General features: G+C 46.0%; 1 protein-coding gene across 3 annotated transcripts in view; it reads right to left on the reverse strand.

The window, feature by feature from the left end:
• The window catches only part of Ap1b1 (adaptor related protein complex 1 subunit beta 1), a 53502-nt gene extending 40384 nt beyond the window's left edge, over positions 1-13118 (reverse strand). For 2 of the 3 annotated variants that reach the window (XM_048449900.3, XM_048449898.3), the window contains exon 1: positions 12969-13118. The gene's annotated coding sequence lies outside the window, so the exon portion shown is untranslated. Of the gene's footprint in view, positions 1-12919 lie in introns of all 3 variants that reach the window. The other variant, XM_085692092.2, reaches the window with a different exon arrangement.
• Positions 13119-16224: the final 3106 nt, after the last annotated feature.

The following is a 16224-nucleotide window of genomic DNA, read 5'->3' on the forward strand; positions in this document are numbered from 1 at the left end:
TTCTCTACTTCTCCTAGATTGCTTGTAGGCAAGTATGTAGAGCATCTTCTTGATTAAGGATTGGTGTGGGAGGGCCCAGCTCACTATGGAGCTCACTATGGATGGTACCACCCCTGGACAGGTGGTCCTGGGGGTATATAAGAAAGCAGGCTGAGCAAGCCAGTAAGCAACATTGCTCTGTGACTTCTGCTTCAGTTCCTGCCCTTACTTCCTTCACAATGGACTATGGTGTGGAGCTGTAAAACCAAAATAACCTTTCCTTTCCAAGTTGCTTTTAGTCATGGTATTTTACCACAGCAATGGAAAATTAGCTAAAACATAGGACTTCATTACGTAGGTTATGATCCTCTTGCCTCAGCTGAGTGTTAGGATTACATGTGTGTACCACGTGCTCAGTTTATTAAGTCCTCAGTAGGAAGGAAAACCATAACACTCTGAGGAGGAAAGTGTTTTCATCCTCCAAAGGGCCAAACCTTGCAGGGGTGGGACTTCCTTCCTTCCAGGGCAGTTGTCTTGTTAGAGCTGTCCAATCTCTGCATTGAAAAGCTCTGAGGATGGCCGTGTTAGCAGTGTGTGGCTCAGTGAGGGCACTTGAATTAATGAGGGAGTTGGTCAGCCAAACAAACAGGAAAGAGAGAAGAATCATTTAAGGAGGTGCCAGCACCATCTCTGAAGGCACAGGTATTTGAGCAGGGAAAATGGTCCTCTGGGACTTCAGCCATTAAACCCTTCCATGATGACAGCTGTTCAGAAACCTACTACGCAGACTCGGACCTCAAGGACAGTCGCAACTTAGTTAGTAAGAGGTGCATATTTGTAATTCCAGCCCTTGGAGGATGAGCAACAAGGATCATGAATTCCAAGTCAGCTTGGGTTTCATAGTGAGACCCAGTCTCAGAAACAAAAAGAAAGGGGAAGGCTATGAACGAGAGAGAATGAAAAAGGTTTTCTTCAGCCAGGAAGAAAGCTCAATTTTGGTAAAGTGCTTATCAAACAAGCATGAGGACCCTAGTTCTCCAAAACTCACATAAAAAACTGGTGGTTGGCACTTGTGACAGATTCCTGGTGCAACCTTACTAGCCAGCCAAACTAGACTAATTAGTGAGTTCCAGGCCAGTGAGACCATCTCAAAAATCAAGATGGACAGCAGCTGAGGGAGGCAGCTATCCCACCTCTTCCAGCCTGCATTCTTTCTTTTCCCCCTAGCTTCTAGCTTCTCCTCTCTCCCCCAATTCCCTCCCTCTCTCCCTCCCTCTCCCTCCTCACTCCTTCCCCCCCCCCTTGTCCCCGTGTCTCTTCAGAAGAGGTGGCTAAGGCTTCCTCTCCTTCTCCCTCCCCTTTTACTAAGTAAACTATATCCAAACTTACTCTTCATGGCATGCGTGCGTACGTGCGTAAAGGTCTCTGTCTCTCACCCACGTGGATCCTCGTGGGACTGGCTGCCCCCGCCAACCTGCCGAGGTCTCTCACCCACTGCCTCCCACCCGCCTGGGACCCAGCTGCCCCTTGTGGCCCGCTGCCTCCCTCAGGAAACTGCGCCATTTTATCTAGATCATTACAAAGCTGACCTCTGGCCTTCACAAGTACAGGCATGTATCCACACACTCATGCACCAGCAAACTCATGGAAACACACACAATGGAGGGGCTAGATTGTAGCTGCCATTTTTCCTTTACCTTAAACAGAAAAACCACACTTTGGTCATTACATATGTTCTACTCTTTCAGCTGTCTCAGGGACAGAGATACTGGTTTATTTCACAGATATCCTCCCTGTGCTATGCCCTGCCTGATTGTGACCCTCTCTCCATGGGGCTGAGTCAGATTCCAGGCACTTCTCCCTGTCTGAGCAACTTTTATCTTATTTATCTTTTTCTGGTGATGTAGGTGATAGCACCTAGTGTCATACCTACAAAGCACTCTACCAAGAAGTTGTGGACATCCTCTGCCCAGTCTTTTAAAAAGGAAAAGGTAAGTGTAAACGTTCACTTTAAAGGTACGGAAACTGGTACGGCCAACTCAAAGACGCAAAGGTGAGTCATCCGTACAGCAAGTAGACTTTAGACTTTCTCTCTGAGACAATGTGGTCACCAGATTCAGACAGACAGGCTCATTCAAAGTGAGCTCAACAACTATGAGAAAATATTTCATGTTCCTCAAGCTTGGCATGAAATGCATAACAAAGATGGTGGTTAAAGAAGTATGACCAACAGACATACACTGTAGGCAAGAAACCACATGGAGTTTTAACCTTAGTCCTAAGGGGGCCGGCAAGTTGGCTCAGCATGACAAACTGAGTTGAACCCCAGGACCTACGTGGTGGAGAAAGGGAATTCTCCTCTGATTTCCACATACTTGTCATGGCACACACAATAAATAAATGTAATAAAAATATATAACTTAAAAAAATTCTGTCTTTATAATATCTGTGACGATTTTAATAATATCACAGGCTCACAGTTAGGGAAAACAAGCCAGGAGAGTAAGGCATTTGTCTGCAGTGACACAGCTGGAAAATGATGGTGCCAACACCCCAACAGGTCACACATCCCACTCTAACCAAGGAGGCAAATACTCTTCTCTGAATGAAGTCCTGGTAGAAATGCATGCATGCAGGTCAAGCTAAAGGGTACAGGATACAGGGTACAGGCTGTCACATATCCCTGCAGAGCTCCTCAGATGTTGAATAGCAGGTTACTTTACAGCCCATCTATCTACCTGAAACAGCAGGAACAGCAGGTTTGGTAACATGCCTAGTAAAAGCTTGTCTGGATAAGCTTGCCAAGCTGTGGGTCTCTTGGGATTTGGATGAGAACTGATTAATCAAAGCAATCTCTTGAAGCTCATAGTAATTAAAAGTTTCAAAATGAAAAGGACCCAAAGGTAGAAGAGTACCACATGCAAGCAAAAAAACCCTTCATCAGCAAGCAGTGAGCATCAAGAACCTCATTTCAAAGCCACATGTCAGGTTCCTGCTAATCTGCACACAGTAATGTCTTAAAAGAGCTACTGTCAAGAAAGATCCACATTCCTCTGTATTAAAAAAATACAATGACAGGCAGTTATGTACATGCCTTTAATACCAGCACTTGGGAGGTAGAGGAAGGCAATTCTTTCAGTTTGGGGCTAGCCTGGTCTACAGAGTGAGTTCCAGGACAGCTAATGCTACACAAAGAAACCCTGTCTCGAAAAACCAACCCCCAACCTAAAGAAACAAACAAACAAGCTGGTCACAGTAGTACACACCTTTTATCCTAGCACTTGGGAGGCAGAGGCAGGTGGCAGGTGGCAGGTGGCAGGTGGCAGGTGGTCTGAGTTCAAGGCCAGTCTGGTCTACAGTGTGAGTTCCAGGACCAAGACCATGTCTTAGAAAACAAAACAAAACTAACTCAAATAATAATTTTTAAAAACCAAAATGAATAAATTAATAAGGACTTCTTTGGGACAATACTCATGTTAATTAAATAAGAAGAAACTAGTGACTACAGAACAAGGTTTATACAATTCCTGCTCTCTCACAAACCAAAGGGAACACTTTCTGGAGAATTGTGGCCATCCACTCAGCAGGCACAGTGTGAAGTGTCACCCACTGCAGACCTGGGACTACGCCCACACAGGAGTCATACACAGTAGGCCATAAATGGGATCGCAGAGGACAGGAGAGTGATCCTGCCCTTCAAAAACTGTCACCAAAGCTCAGAGGAGACTCCTAATCCTGAGGTAGGTGGAGTATCAGGGAAGTTCTCTGAGGTGAAGGGAAGATTATGCAGATATGGAAAGATGGGTGACACAGAAAATGCTCACTAAATGCCAGTATAACAAGGCAGAGACTTGAGAAGAGTGAACCACCAATGCCAGCTGGAAGCAGGCTGAGTACTGAGTGGTTTACAGTTGTGGTCTCTCCATGTAAAACCAGGGCCATGACACCAAGAGAAGAGCACCATGTAAGTACAAAGCAGCCATGTAGTAAGGAGTTTCTGATAAAAGTAATTCTTTTCCTTAATATATAAAGCCTCTACTGAGCCAAATACATCAATGGATTCACTTGGGAAATGGAGACAAGAGGAATGGAGAGTTTGAGGTCTGAGCTGGGCTTCACAGCAAGACTACATCACAAAACAAACACGGACTCGGAGAAGAGAGAAGATAAGTTAGAGAAGGAAGTACAAGGTTCAGGGATGGCCTTGGAGGTCAGTGTGGTGGACTCTGCTAGCAGAAGATGCAGAGGCCTTGGCAGAAGTGACATCTGCCACTGCCCCGCCTTGCCACCTCGGAGACATTTTCTTCTTTTGATTTCAATACTTGAGAAGCAGAAGTAGGCAAATCTCTGAGACTGAGGCCAGCCTGGTCTACAGAGCGAGTTCCAGGACATCCAGGGCTATACAGAGAAACTCTGCCTTGATAAACCAAAGAAGAATTTTTTATTTAATTTTATGTGTATGAATGTTTTGTCTGCATGTATGTCTGTGTACCAAGTGCATTACTAGTAGTACCCTTGTAAATCAGTTGAATTCCTTGAAACTGGAGTTACGGACAACAGTGGTGAGCCTTCAGGTGGGTGCCGGGATTTGAATACAGGTTCTCTGCAAGAACAAGTATTCTTCCTCTTCTTAAATTTTTTTTTTCAATCTTTTTGATTTTTTTTGAGGCAGGGTTTCTCTGTGTAGCCCTAGCTGTCCAGAAGAAACTTGCTATGTAGACCAGGCTGTCACTGAACTTAGAGATCCGCCTGCCTCTGCCTCCCGAGAGCTGGGAGTAAAGGTGTGCACCACCACTGTACCAAGAACAAGTATTCTTAACCAACGAGCCACCTCTCAGGACAGGCTCCTTTTCTAATCTATAATAGGCATGTTTCTATTATGTCCAGGGCCTTAGGGCACTCTGTCTACTTTGTTAGGAAGGCTTTTAATTCAGATCACTTTCTGTTTTAGACCTTACTTTTTCTCATCTTGGCTCAAATGTTACTTTCTTCCTCTTCCTCTTCTTCTTCTTCTTCTTCTTCTTCTTCTTCTTCTTCTTCTTCTCCTTCTCCTTCTCCTTCTCCTTCTTTTTTTTTTTAAGACAGAATCTCTCTATGCATTCTTGGCTGTTCTGGAGTTTGTTATATAGACCAGGCTGGCCTCAAACTCAGAGGCCTCAGCTGTTACTTTTGTTGTTCTTTGAGACAGGGTTACTCCGTGTAACACCTCTGGCTGTCCTGGAACTCGCTTTGTAGACCAGGCTAGACTCGAACCGAGAGATCTGCCTGCCTCTGCCTCCCAAGTGCTGGGATTAAAGGCATTGGCCACTATTGCCAGTACTTATTTATTTATTTACTCACTTATTTATTAATTATGTATTCAACATTCTGCCTATATGTTACTTCTATTTATTTATTTGTTTATTATATATATAGCATTTTGCCTGTATGTATCCCTACAGGCCAGAAGAGGGTACAAGATCTCATTACAGATGGTTGTGAACCACCATGTGGTTGCTGGGAATTGAAGTGAGGACCTCTGGAAGAGCAGTCAGTGCTCTTAAACTCTGAGCCATCTCTCTAGTTCATGTTATCTCCTTCTTGAAGCTTGCTCTGACCACTTTTCTTGGGGGGGGTAGTTCTCTCTCTCTCTCTCTCTCTCTCTCTCTCACACACACACACACACACACACACACACACACACCACAGTGTAAGATATACATACATATATATATATGTATATATATATGTATGTATATATATGGAGGTCAGAGGACATCTTGTAGAAATTGGTTCTCTCTCTCTCTTTCTCTGTCTCTCTCTCTTTTTGAGACAGGGTTTCTCTGTGTAACAGCCCTAGCTGTCCTAGAACTAGCTCTGTAGACCAGGCTGGCCTTGAACTCACAGAGATCTGCCTGCCTCTGCCTCCCTAGTGCTGGGATTAAAGGTGTGTGCCACTACTGCCCATATGGTTCTCTTCTTATATCATGTACGGTGCCAGCAGAATCAAATTCAGATTGTCAGGCATGGTGATAAGTGCCTTCAATCAACTGACCTATCTCGCCAGCCCCATGTTAGTTCTTTTATTATTAGTTGGGGTTTTCTTTTTTTTTAAATCAGGGCCTTAAAATTTAGCCTTGGCTGGCCTAGAACTTGCTGTGTAGAGCAGGCTGGCCTTGAATTCATAGAGTTCAAGGAGGTATCACCAGACCTGTCTTTCCCTGCTTAGACAGGTCTTATTATTTAGCTCAGGCTGGCCTGGGACTCACTATGTGGCCCAGCGTAGCTTTAAATTCATGATCTTCCCACCTCAGCCTCCCAAGTGCTGAGATTACAGGTCTGCACTATTATGGCTGACTGACCCCTTTATCTAAAATCGTACACCTCTTCAATCAATCCGAACACTTTCTCTTTCCCATTTTTTTTCTCCAGGTATTACATATTACAACAGAACTTTTAATGTCTATTTTTCTTCCTCCATAATGCAGATTTCATGAGAGCTAGAACTTAGATTTGTTCACCACCTCTTATCCATACATCCCAGCAAACAGTGCTCAATATGATTAATGATAACTAATGCCCAACTCTTGGGGAAATTTCAACTTTTGTAAACCAGTCTCAAACTACTGTTGACTATCTTGAAATGGAAAATGCCAGACCTCCAAGCCCATTTCACAGCCAATAAATGGAAGGTGAAGCATAAAAATGATTAGCGAGAAGAACTAGCACAGGGTAATGACCAGGTGACAGCATCTCAAATGGGAGAAAGGGGCTGAGAGGAGAGCTCAGTGGCAAAGACCCAAGGCTCCACTCATCCTCAGGCCCACAAAAAATTAATCATAAATATGTAATTGTGGTAGTTTAAAGGAAGTGTGGCCTTGTTAGAGGAGGTGTGTCACTAGGGGTGGGCTTTGAGGTTTCAAAACCCTACACCATTTCCAGTTAGTGTGTGCATTCTCTCTCCCTCTCCCCACCCCATGCTTGTGGGTCAGATGAAGATCTCAGCTATGTTCCAGCCCCATGTTTGCCTTTGGCTATGCTCCCTACTATGACATTCAAGGAGGGAACCCTGAATTAACCTGAAGGAACCCTCAGATTAAATGAGGAGAGACATGACCAGGCCCCTTCCTTCAGTGAGACAGGTCATAATAACCTGCTCCTACAAGCTCAGTGAGCAGATTATAGGAGGTGGGGAACTGGGCTACAATGAGAGCACCACCAGGCCCACAAGGTCTTACAAGGACCTCAGAACGTCAGGCCCTCGGTGTTTTGCTAAGTGTTTCTTTCTCATTGTCTGTACTTGCTGATCCTACCAGGATTATCCTCTCCTGCCCTAGCTGCTCCAAGTTATTCTTCAAATATCAGCTTAGGTGACATCACTTCAAAGACACATTCCCTACATCTACCACCTCCAGAAGTTATTTATCTGCTACTCTCCAGTATTTTTATACATTTGCATACATTCACCAAGCACCTACCATGCACTGGAAGTTGTTTACGTGCAATCAAAGAAAGAGAACTGTTTCTGAACAAGCAAGATTGTAAAAACAACAATAAACAGAGTTGAAGACAGTTCCTTAGAAGCAAATCATCATCATCATCATCATCATCCCAGCACTCAGGAGGCAGAGGCAGGTAGATCTCTGTGAGTTTGAAGATAGCCTGTTCTACAATGTGAGTTTCAGGACAGTCATAGCTACACAGAGAAACCCTGTCTCAAAAAAACAAAAACCAAAACAAACAAAACAAAAACAAGAAAGGAGTACAGCACAGAGCAGGGGGAGAAGAGGTTGAAAAAGTGGACTAGTGGCCACAGAAGGCCCTCCTTGGGGTGATGGTCATATGGGAAACACCAGCCAGACCAACCGAACATCTGGGGCTAAGAATGGAGGAAGCTTAGCAAGCATGAGGTCCTGGTTCCACGCCTACACCACAGGGCAGAAGTGGAGTGTACCTGCTGTGTCTGAGGTGAGTGTGACTGAATGGGAACTGAGTACAAAGTGTCAAAGAACAGCTTGCAGTCACTGTAAGGGTCCTGGCTTTACTCTGGTGGAGCAGAATCCTGAGACAAGACTTCAATTTTAACAGGGTCTGGTTGCTATGTCTTCTGTTTTCCTACATCTTATTAGTTTTCCAGTCATTCCATTTGTTTTCTACTTTTGCTTCTCCCAAGAGAAAGCAACAGCATGGCAGAAACTAGGCTTGGCTTGTTTAGCTACTGGCATGTCCCAGTGTCAGACACTAGCAGGTTTCAATAACACTGAATGAATGAATGAATGAATGAATGCTAGACTTAGGAAGTCTCTCCTGTCAGAATCTCAAGCACTTCAACTGTTCAAGATGAGTGAATGAAGATGATGCAAGCAGACTCAACAGCTGGCCACACAAAAACTGCCTTTCCAGCTCAAAAAGCAGTTAGGGTGTGGTTAAAAGTGTCCAGGGCCCACGTCTACTCCTGTGTATGACACAGCTGGTGAAGTACTTAAACACCAAAGCACTGGGCTAAAGCTTCTGAGGAAAGGGTCAGTGAGATGACCCAGGGAACAGAAGGCTTTGCTACCAAGCCTGGTAACCTGATTTGAGCCCTGGGTGGGACCCTGATGGTGGCAGAAGAGAGCCCACTCCCAAAAGTTGTCCTCTCACTTTCACGAGCAAAGGCCATGGCAAGGGTATCCCTGTCCCCACACAAAAGGCACTAGCTGCTCTTACAGAGGACCCAGGTTCGTTCCCAACACTTACATGGCAGCTCTGTAACTCCACTCCTACGGACCTAATGGTCTCTTCTGGTCTTCGACAGTACCAAGCTCACACACGGTGCACATACATATATGCGGGCAGTCATACACATAAAGTAACTTTTATAAAAAACCTTTTAAGCAGTAGGGATATATATAGGTCAGTGGTGGTACACCTTTCTAGTGAGCATGAGGCCCTGAGCTTTACCTCTCAGCACAAAACAAAACAGCTAGTGAGACAGCCCAGTGGGCAGAGGCGCTTGTTGCCAGGCCTGACAATCTGAGTGTGATCCCTGGAACTCCCATGGGAGAAGGGAGCCAACTCCTGGCAATTGACGTTTGCCATCCAGAGGTGCTCTGTGGCACACACACACACGAGTACAAAATCAAAGATTTTTAAGTATGACTTCCAATTCTATCATCTCCTACCCAGGGTACGCTGAGAGGAACAGATTGGAATCTTGCATCCTAGCTGATGGACTCGGGAGCTCTAGAGTCAACCAGGCATACTTCTGCCTTTACCAGAAGGGGTCTCCCATCTTTAAAGACCATCCTATTAGAGGTTCAGTCCAAGGCTGAAGACACAAGGGAGCTTCAAAATCTAGGACCACAGTCAAGCCTCTTGGCTCCTCTAGCTAACAGGATTCATCCTGGAATTAGAGGTTTGTAAAGCTAAAACAGGTCAACACAGGCAGAATCCAACCCACCGGTTTGGCAGACATCAGCCAACACTACTGAAGGCTTACCAACTCCCTCCTCCCCAGAACCCTGGAGGCCCTCAGGCACTCTGGTGACTAGGAAGAGCTATGGAGGCTGCAGAGCAGTTAAGTTCCTTTACCAGTCACACTTCTCCCGATCCCAGTGGGACAACATGAGGATACACATAACATCACCGGGAACCCTAACAATGCAGTGGGATATTCATTCAGTTGGTCTTTCCCCAAACCCTTAGTACACATCGACTGTGTGCACCATACACCTCACTAGATGTTGGAGACACACACAGTTCACACAAGATCTTGCAAAAACTAAGAGATCTTTACTACAGGAAATCAAGTAAACAGGCAATTGCACTCATTGAGATTACTGCCACAGACGCTAGAAAGCTCTCAGTTCAGGTCTCTGAAGATGGCGGTAATGAGCAAATGACAAGCATCAAGCAGTAGTGCAGCAAAGGCGTCTGGGAAAGAGCAGCAAGAGTGGGGTGCAGGCAGAGAAGAGCACAAAGCAAAGACAAAGCACAGGGTGCAGCTTATAGAAGCGGCAGCAGCTGAATATGCCTGGGAGGAAGAAGAGTGGAATGGGAAATGCAGCCAGCGAGCCAGCTGAAGTCAGAGCCTAAAGGACCTGGATGCTATGCCAAGTGCGGTCCAGCCTGAGGGAAAGGAGGACCTACTGGTAGATTTTCAAGTAGGATTTATTTATTTTTGGTTTTGTTTTTCAAGACAGCGCTTCTCTGTGTAGCCCTGGCTGGCTTGGAACTTGCTTTATAGACTAAGATGGCTTCACATTCACAGATCCGCTTGCCTCTACCTCCCAAAGGCTGGGATTAAAATCATGTGCCATCATGCCTGACCAAGTAGTATTTTTTTTTAAGGTTCCCCAGCTGCATGGGTTATATTCTCTCCCTAGAGTATTTTTTCCTCTCTATGTACAGTGATAAAGATCAGGGGGAAAAAAACAATATCTCTTCTGGCTTGTGATAATCTCAGCAGTGTATCTTAGGAAAAAAGTCCTATTGAGAAACATAAATACCTTCAAGGAATAAGTACCCCTTAACCATCTGAAACATAACAAAGTAAAAACCTAGCACAAACCATGCCTGCTTCCTGTCAGCACTTCAGACTTTGGTGCCCGACTTCAGGGTTTTTGGGAAGTGAGCAGCAAAGACATGCAAGTCTCGGGTATGACTGGCAAATGATGAAAGTACAAACCCAGCTCAGCTGCACCCACAACTAAACTGTCCTTACAAACTTTTAGGAAGTGAAGTGAGAAGAAAGAATGGGAGTGGTCCTTCACAATTAGTGATCTAACTGGAGAAGGAAGCAATACCCTTGCGGGGCAGCCAGCCTTCCTCAGACACAGGCCCCAGCAGGTATCATGGCTTAAGAGTCAACAGTAATATGCTCTGCAAGACAGGCTCCTCTAACACCTTACAGACACGGGAGGTGGGTCAATAGTGCTTTCTTATGATTATTTTGAGACAAGGTCTTTTCATGTAGCCCTGGCTGGAACTTACTATGCAGATCAAGCTGGCCTCGTCCTGCCTCAGCTTAATGTGTGGCTGGGATTACAGGCATGTACCACCACATTTCCCCCAAAGCCTTATTTTTATTGATGGTAGGAATGGAAACCAGGAGCTAGCAAATGCTGGACAAGTGCTCTGCCACTTAGATATACCTACATATTTTACTAGGATAGAAACCCAACTGAAGTGAATTATCCCAGCCACACTACTATGAAGCTGCTGCCCTGGGGATGGGAGCCAGGAGCAGGTCTTTCCATTGGACCTCTGAGCCTGTCAAGTTACCCAGCGTGAAGATGCCAGTCAACCCACATTCATTAGATGATCGCCACAAAGACTCTGAAGGTCTGAGTCTCTAGCACTAGCAAAGGCCTCTTGATAGTTCCTAAGAAACAGAGGGACAGGTGGGCTAGGCAGAGTGCTAGAGTCCTGAGCTCGGGGTCTGTTCCTACAACCTGTGACAAGTTGCTCTATCTCCAATTATCCTCTGGAAGGATAGGGATAAGGTGACACTATTAAGTTTCTGTGAGTTCGATAGAACAAAAAACCAAATAAAAACAGACTGCAGAGCTTATAATAAATAAATAGAAGAACTGGGTGTGGTGGCTTAGGTCTGTAATCAATCCCAGAAGTTGGGGGGCTGAGGCAGGATGATTGCTATGAATTCAAGACACAATGAAATCCTGGCCAGCCTGAAACTAGAGCCACTTTTTTTATTGTTTGTTTTTTTTTTTTTAAGGAGGCAACTAATGTAACATTTTTACTTACTACTTTTTTCAAAAGCACAAGAAAACCTCCACTGGTTCATTATAGTTGAATGATGAACTATTATTCAAGTGGAAGTAGGAAGGAAGTCTTTTTATGTTGCTGTCGGGGAAATTAAGGCATAAGTGGAGCAAGAAAATGTCTACAAAGGAAGAGAACGTTACCGTCCAACCACCAAATCACTGTGCCATCTCCCAGGCAGATTACTCATCCCAGGCACCACAACACAGCCAAAGCCCCTTCTTTTGGGAGGTTCTTCTAGAACCTTGGGTAAAGGATCCCCTAAGTGGTCCTGTTGTTCCCCTCTCGTAACTCCAAGAGACCAACCACGAGGAAGGGAATGTCCGGATATTAGTTTCATGAATAGCCCATTTGGTGTTTTACAGTTCCCAAGAGTAAGGAAAACCTTCGGACTCTTGCCCTGAAAGGCAAAACACTGAAAGCAAGAGCCTGCGACAGAAGAGCCTCCTAATGAACGTGAATCAAAAGCTTCTTGTGAAGATCAGACCACACAAGAGGCCAGAAGGTGGCCTCCTGACACCAATCCAAACAATATAATGGCGACCAGATATATCAAATCACTCCTAGACCCCAAACGGGCTCCTGGTTCCTTTACCCCTGGAAACCTGCATAGGAAGCCTGGTTTTGCCTCTACTACTCAAATGACCTTCCATATGTGATTTAACCTCCTGTGCCTCCGTGCCCTCATGGATAAAACGACTAAAGCAACAGGAGCTACCTTACAGAGGCTGCTGTGATCAGGACACAGAGTGCTTAGCACAGACCTTCGAAGTCAAAAAGGGCTGGACAACCAGTGACAGACATCCTTGTTGAGTTAGCACTAGTACAAGTGTCCCCATTCCGTCAACTTGTCCCTGAGGACCCTAAGGGTGAGAGGCGGGCGGCATAAGGCCATTTCTAGATTTTTGCCCCATTTTGGGGGCGGTGGCCAAGAGATAAGGCCCTGAACGAGGAGGCCTCAGGTCGGTCACGGAGTGGGAACGGGGAAGCAGAGCGGAGGAGGGGCCTAAGTCCAGGAGTCTCTCCAGCCGGCCTCTCCAAAGGGGACTGCGGACCTCAGATGACGGGGTGACGCCGGGCCACCAAGCCGGAGTGAATGAATGAGCACGCAGCCCTTTCATCTTCTCCCACACGCGGCTCGAGCCCCTCCAGCGTAGCGTCCTCTCCGTGACCTCTGACCCCGCCGACCCCTCACCTCGGACCCCTTCAGTTCTTCTGTCTCGCCGAGGTGCCTTTTTCCTCACCCGCAAGTCCAAACGGCTCCGGGCGCCACCGCTCGGCTTGCTTCAGCAGCAAAATGTCCGCAGCCTCCGCCTCCCTCTCCACGGGTGCGTCGCTGCAGCCGGCCGCTCCGAGCCCCGCGGCTGTCACCTGCCGAGCGGAAGTGAGCTGCCAGTGCCGCGGAACTTCCGGTGGACGCACACCCCGGGGGCGGGGTCAAGGGTGCAACCCGGGAGGGAGGGGCTGGGGCCAGGGTGGGGCGGGGCCTAGACTGGGAGGGGAGGGGCCTTGTGAGGAGGGCGGGGCCTGGGCGGGTCAGGCTGCTATGGCAATCTGTGCAGTCCTTGCCTAGACACCCTGGTCGGGCTCCCTCTTAAGAACCGTGGAGTCGGAAAGGGTCTTAGAAGACTTTAAGTCCATCTTTTTCTGAGTTACGGATGGGAAGACTGAGGCCAAGATCATTGGCCTGGTAAGTGGGAGAGTCAAAACCGGAGCTGCGATCAGCCGCCAAACTGCGGCTATCTACTAGGTTGAATCTAGACTTCTTTCTGCAGTTCTTGGAGAATTCATTGTTCTAGGAGGACGGCATAAGTTACTCCTAAGACTTTCACCCAAAGGGAACTTTCGAGTGAGCTAAGGCATATAATGTGTTCCAGGACCTCAATTAACACAGCCATTTTTTCCCTGACTGTGGTCCTATTAATTTTTTCTTCTAATTTGTGTCCGTCCCCTTTAAAACATTATAAAACTGCTATTCTAATATTTTTATTGAACCAATAATATTTGCTGTGCAGAGAAAAGGGACTATATTAGAAAAAGAAGAAGAAAAGAAGACGACGACGACAACGACGACCTATGCAGGCCTGGGGCATTTTTTAATACTTGGTTATTAAACCTAGATGTGATGTGTCTTCTGACTTTTATTTCATTATTTGTGTGTTCGTTGTTGTTGTTTTTGAGACAGGAGCTCACTATGTAACCCAGGCTGGCCCCAATGTTGAGGTTTCAGTAATGTATTTCCATACTTTGTTTATGTAGTACTATGAATCTGACTCAGGGTTTTGGGCATCCTAAGCAAACACTCTAACAACTGAATTGCTGTTGCCGTGACTGACTGGGAACTCTCTGTGAAAACCAAGGAAAAATCTCCCTGCCTCTGTCTCCCAATGCTGGAATTAAAGGTGTGCACAACCACACCCAGTCATTTTTACATTCTTCAAAGCTTTGCAAAAACTGCAGCATTACAGCAAATTGTAAAAAACAAAACAAAACAAAACAAAAAAAACCCAGCAGCAAAAAACTACGGACAAAATAGAATCCCATGGGGCTGGAGAGATGGTTCATCAGTTAAGAACACTGGCTGCTTTTCTAGACAACCTGAGTTTGGTTCCCAGCATGCATATGGCAAGCTCACAGCCATCTTGTAACTTCAATCCTAGTGGATTTAATACCCTCTTCTGACATGCCTTCAATCCCAGCACTTGGGAAGCAGAGGCAGGTGGATTTCTGTGAGTTCAAAGCCACATAGAAAGTTCCATGCCAGCCAAAAGTTACATAGTGAGACCCTGTCTCAAAAACAAACAAAAACAATAACAAAAAAAATAGCATATACCCTTCACCCGGCTTCCCTCGATGGTGACATTTTTTATATATGTAGGATAACATTAACACCAGGAAATTGTCATTAATAAAATATCTTTAATAGAGTGCCTTGGTTTGAAAAACAGGATCTGAATGAGATTACAACTGACCTAGCTCAGCCCAGAGAAGAATGCTTGAAGAGACAGCCAGTCTCCCAAGATCATCTGTCTTGCTTGACATAGACAGTTCCAGGAAAGAGATATCATAGCCCTGCACACAGCCCTGCACACAGCCCTGCACACAGCCCTGCACACAGCCCTGCACACAGCCTGCACATAGACCTTCACACAGTCCTGCACACAGCCTGCACATAGACCTGCACACAGCCTGCACATAGACCTTCACACAGCCCTGCACACAGCCTGCACATAGCCTGCACACAGCCCTGCACATAGACCTGCACACAGCCTGCACACAGCCTGCACGCAGCCTGAACATAGACCTGCACACAACCTGCACATAGACCTGCACACAGCCCTGCACACAGACCTGCACACAGCCTGCACATAGACCTGCACACAGTCCTGCACACAGCCTGCACACAGTCCTGCACACAGCCTGCACACAGTCCTGCACACAGCCTGCACACAGTCCTGCACACAGCCTGCACAACTACATCGACTTCCTCAGTCCAAAACCCCTCCCTTCCCCTTATAAAGGGTCTCAGCAGCTTACCCTCCATTCCCTCTGGAGAGAATCTGCCCCTCGCTGTGTGCTGTGTGTGCCAATAAATACAGTCTCATCTGCTAAGGTCAGACTCCTGTCTCTTTCTGCTTTCTGCCTCCAAAATCCAGCAAACTCTATCGCAGTGGCAGACTTTATTCCATTTTTAAATCCTTTTTTAAAGACACAAAGTGGGGAACCTTTTTGGTGCAGCAACAGAAATTTTTCTCACAGTTCTGCTGACTGGAAATCCAAAGTCAAGACCAGGTTGGTTTCTTCGTCTTTACACCTAGAATAACTGTATATAAACATACGCTGCCTATTGATATGGTGATAGCAGGTGTCTGGAGGAAACTTCTCTAATGAGAAACGTTGGCAGTTGTCAGTCATACAGAAAACAAAATTTCACTGGGCATGTGAAATGAAAAGAGAAGAATTATTCAACAACAATAAAATAAAACAATTTTAAAACACCCTAAAAACACCCTGCTGCAGGGAGTTCATGGTTAAGTGACCAAGTAATAGGAGAGGCAGAACCAAAAAGATCCAAGTAATGCGGGTGTGGTGGGCACACCTGTAACTCAGCACTCAGGAGGCAGAGATAGACGCATCAACAGCTCCGTGCAAGCCTGGGCCACATAAAGAGATTTTGTCTCAAAACCAAAATTTCCAAAGACTCAGAGGTCATGGACCTGACCCCTAAGAAAGGCTTCCAGGGGCAGGTGGCTTTTTTGCTACATCTTCTGAATGAGAATGTGGTTTCTTCTTAGATTCCAAGAAGAAAACTATTTCAGAGGCGGGGTGGGGGGCTTGCAAGGGAAGTCCCGTGGAAGGAAACTAGCTAGGCATCTGTGGAGTCTTCCGGATTTGTAAATCTCTACTATACAGCAGGTACTGAGGGAACGAGTGTGGACAGTCAGATGAATAAGGCAAAGGCCTGAGCCCTACTGAGTTATGTCCCCAGCCTCCAATATA

The sequence above is a fragment of the Myodes glareolus genome, chromosome 8 (genome assembly GCF_982192425.1).
Source record: "Myodes glareolus chromosome 8, mMyoGla1.1, whole genome shotgun sequence".
In the NCBI taxonomy this organism is placed as follows: domain Eukaryota; kingdom Metazoa; phylum Chordata; class Mammalia; order Rodentia; family Cricetidae; genus Myodes; species Myodes glareolus.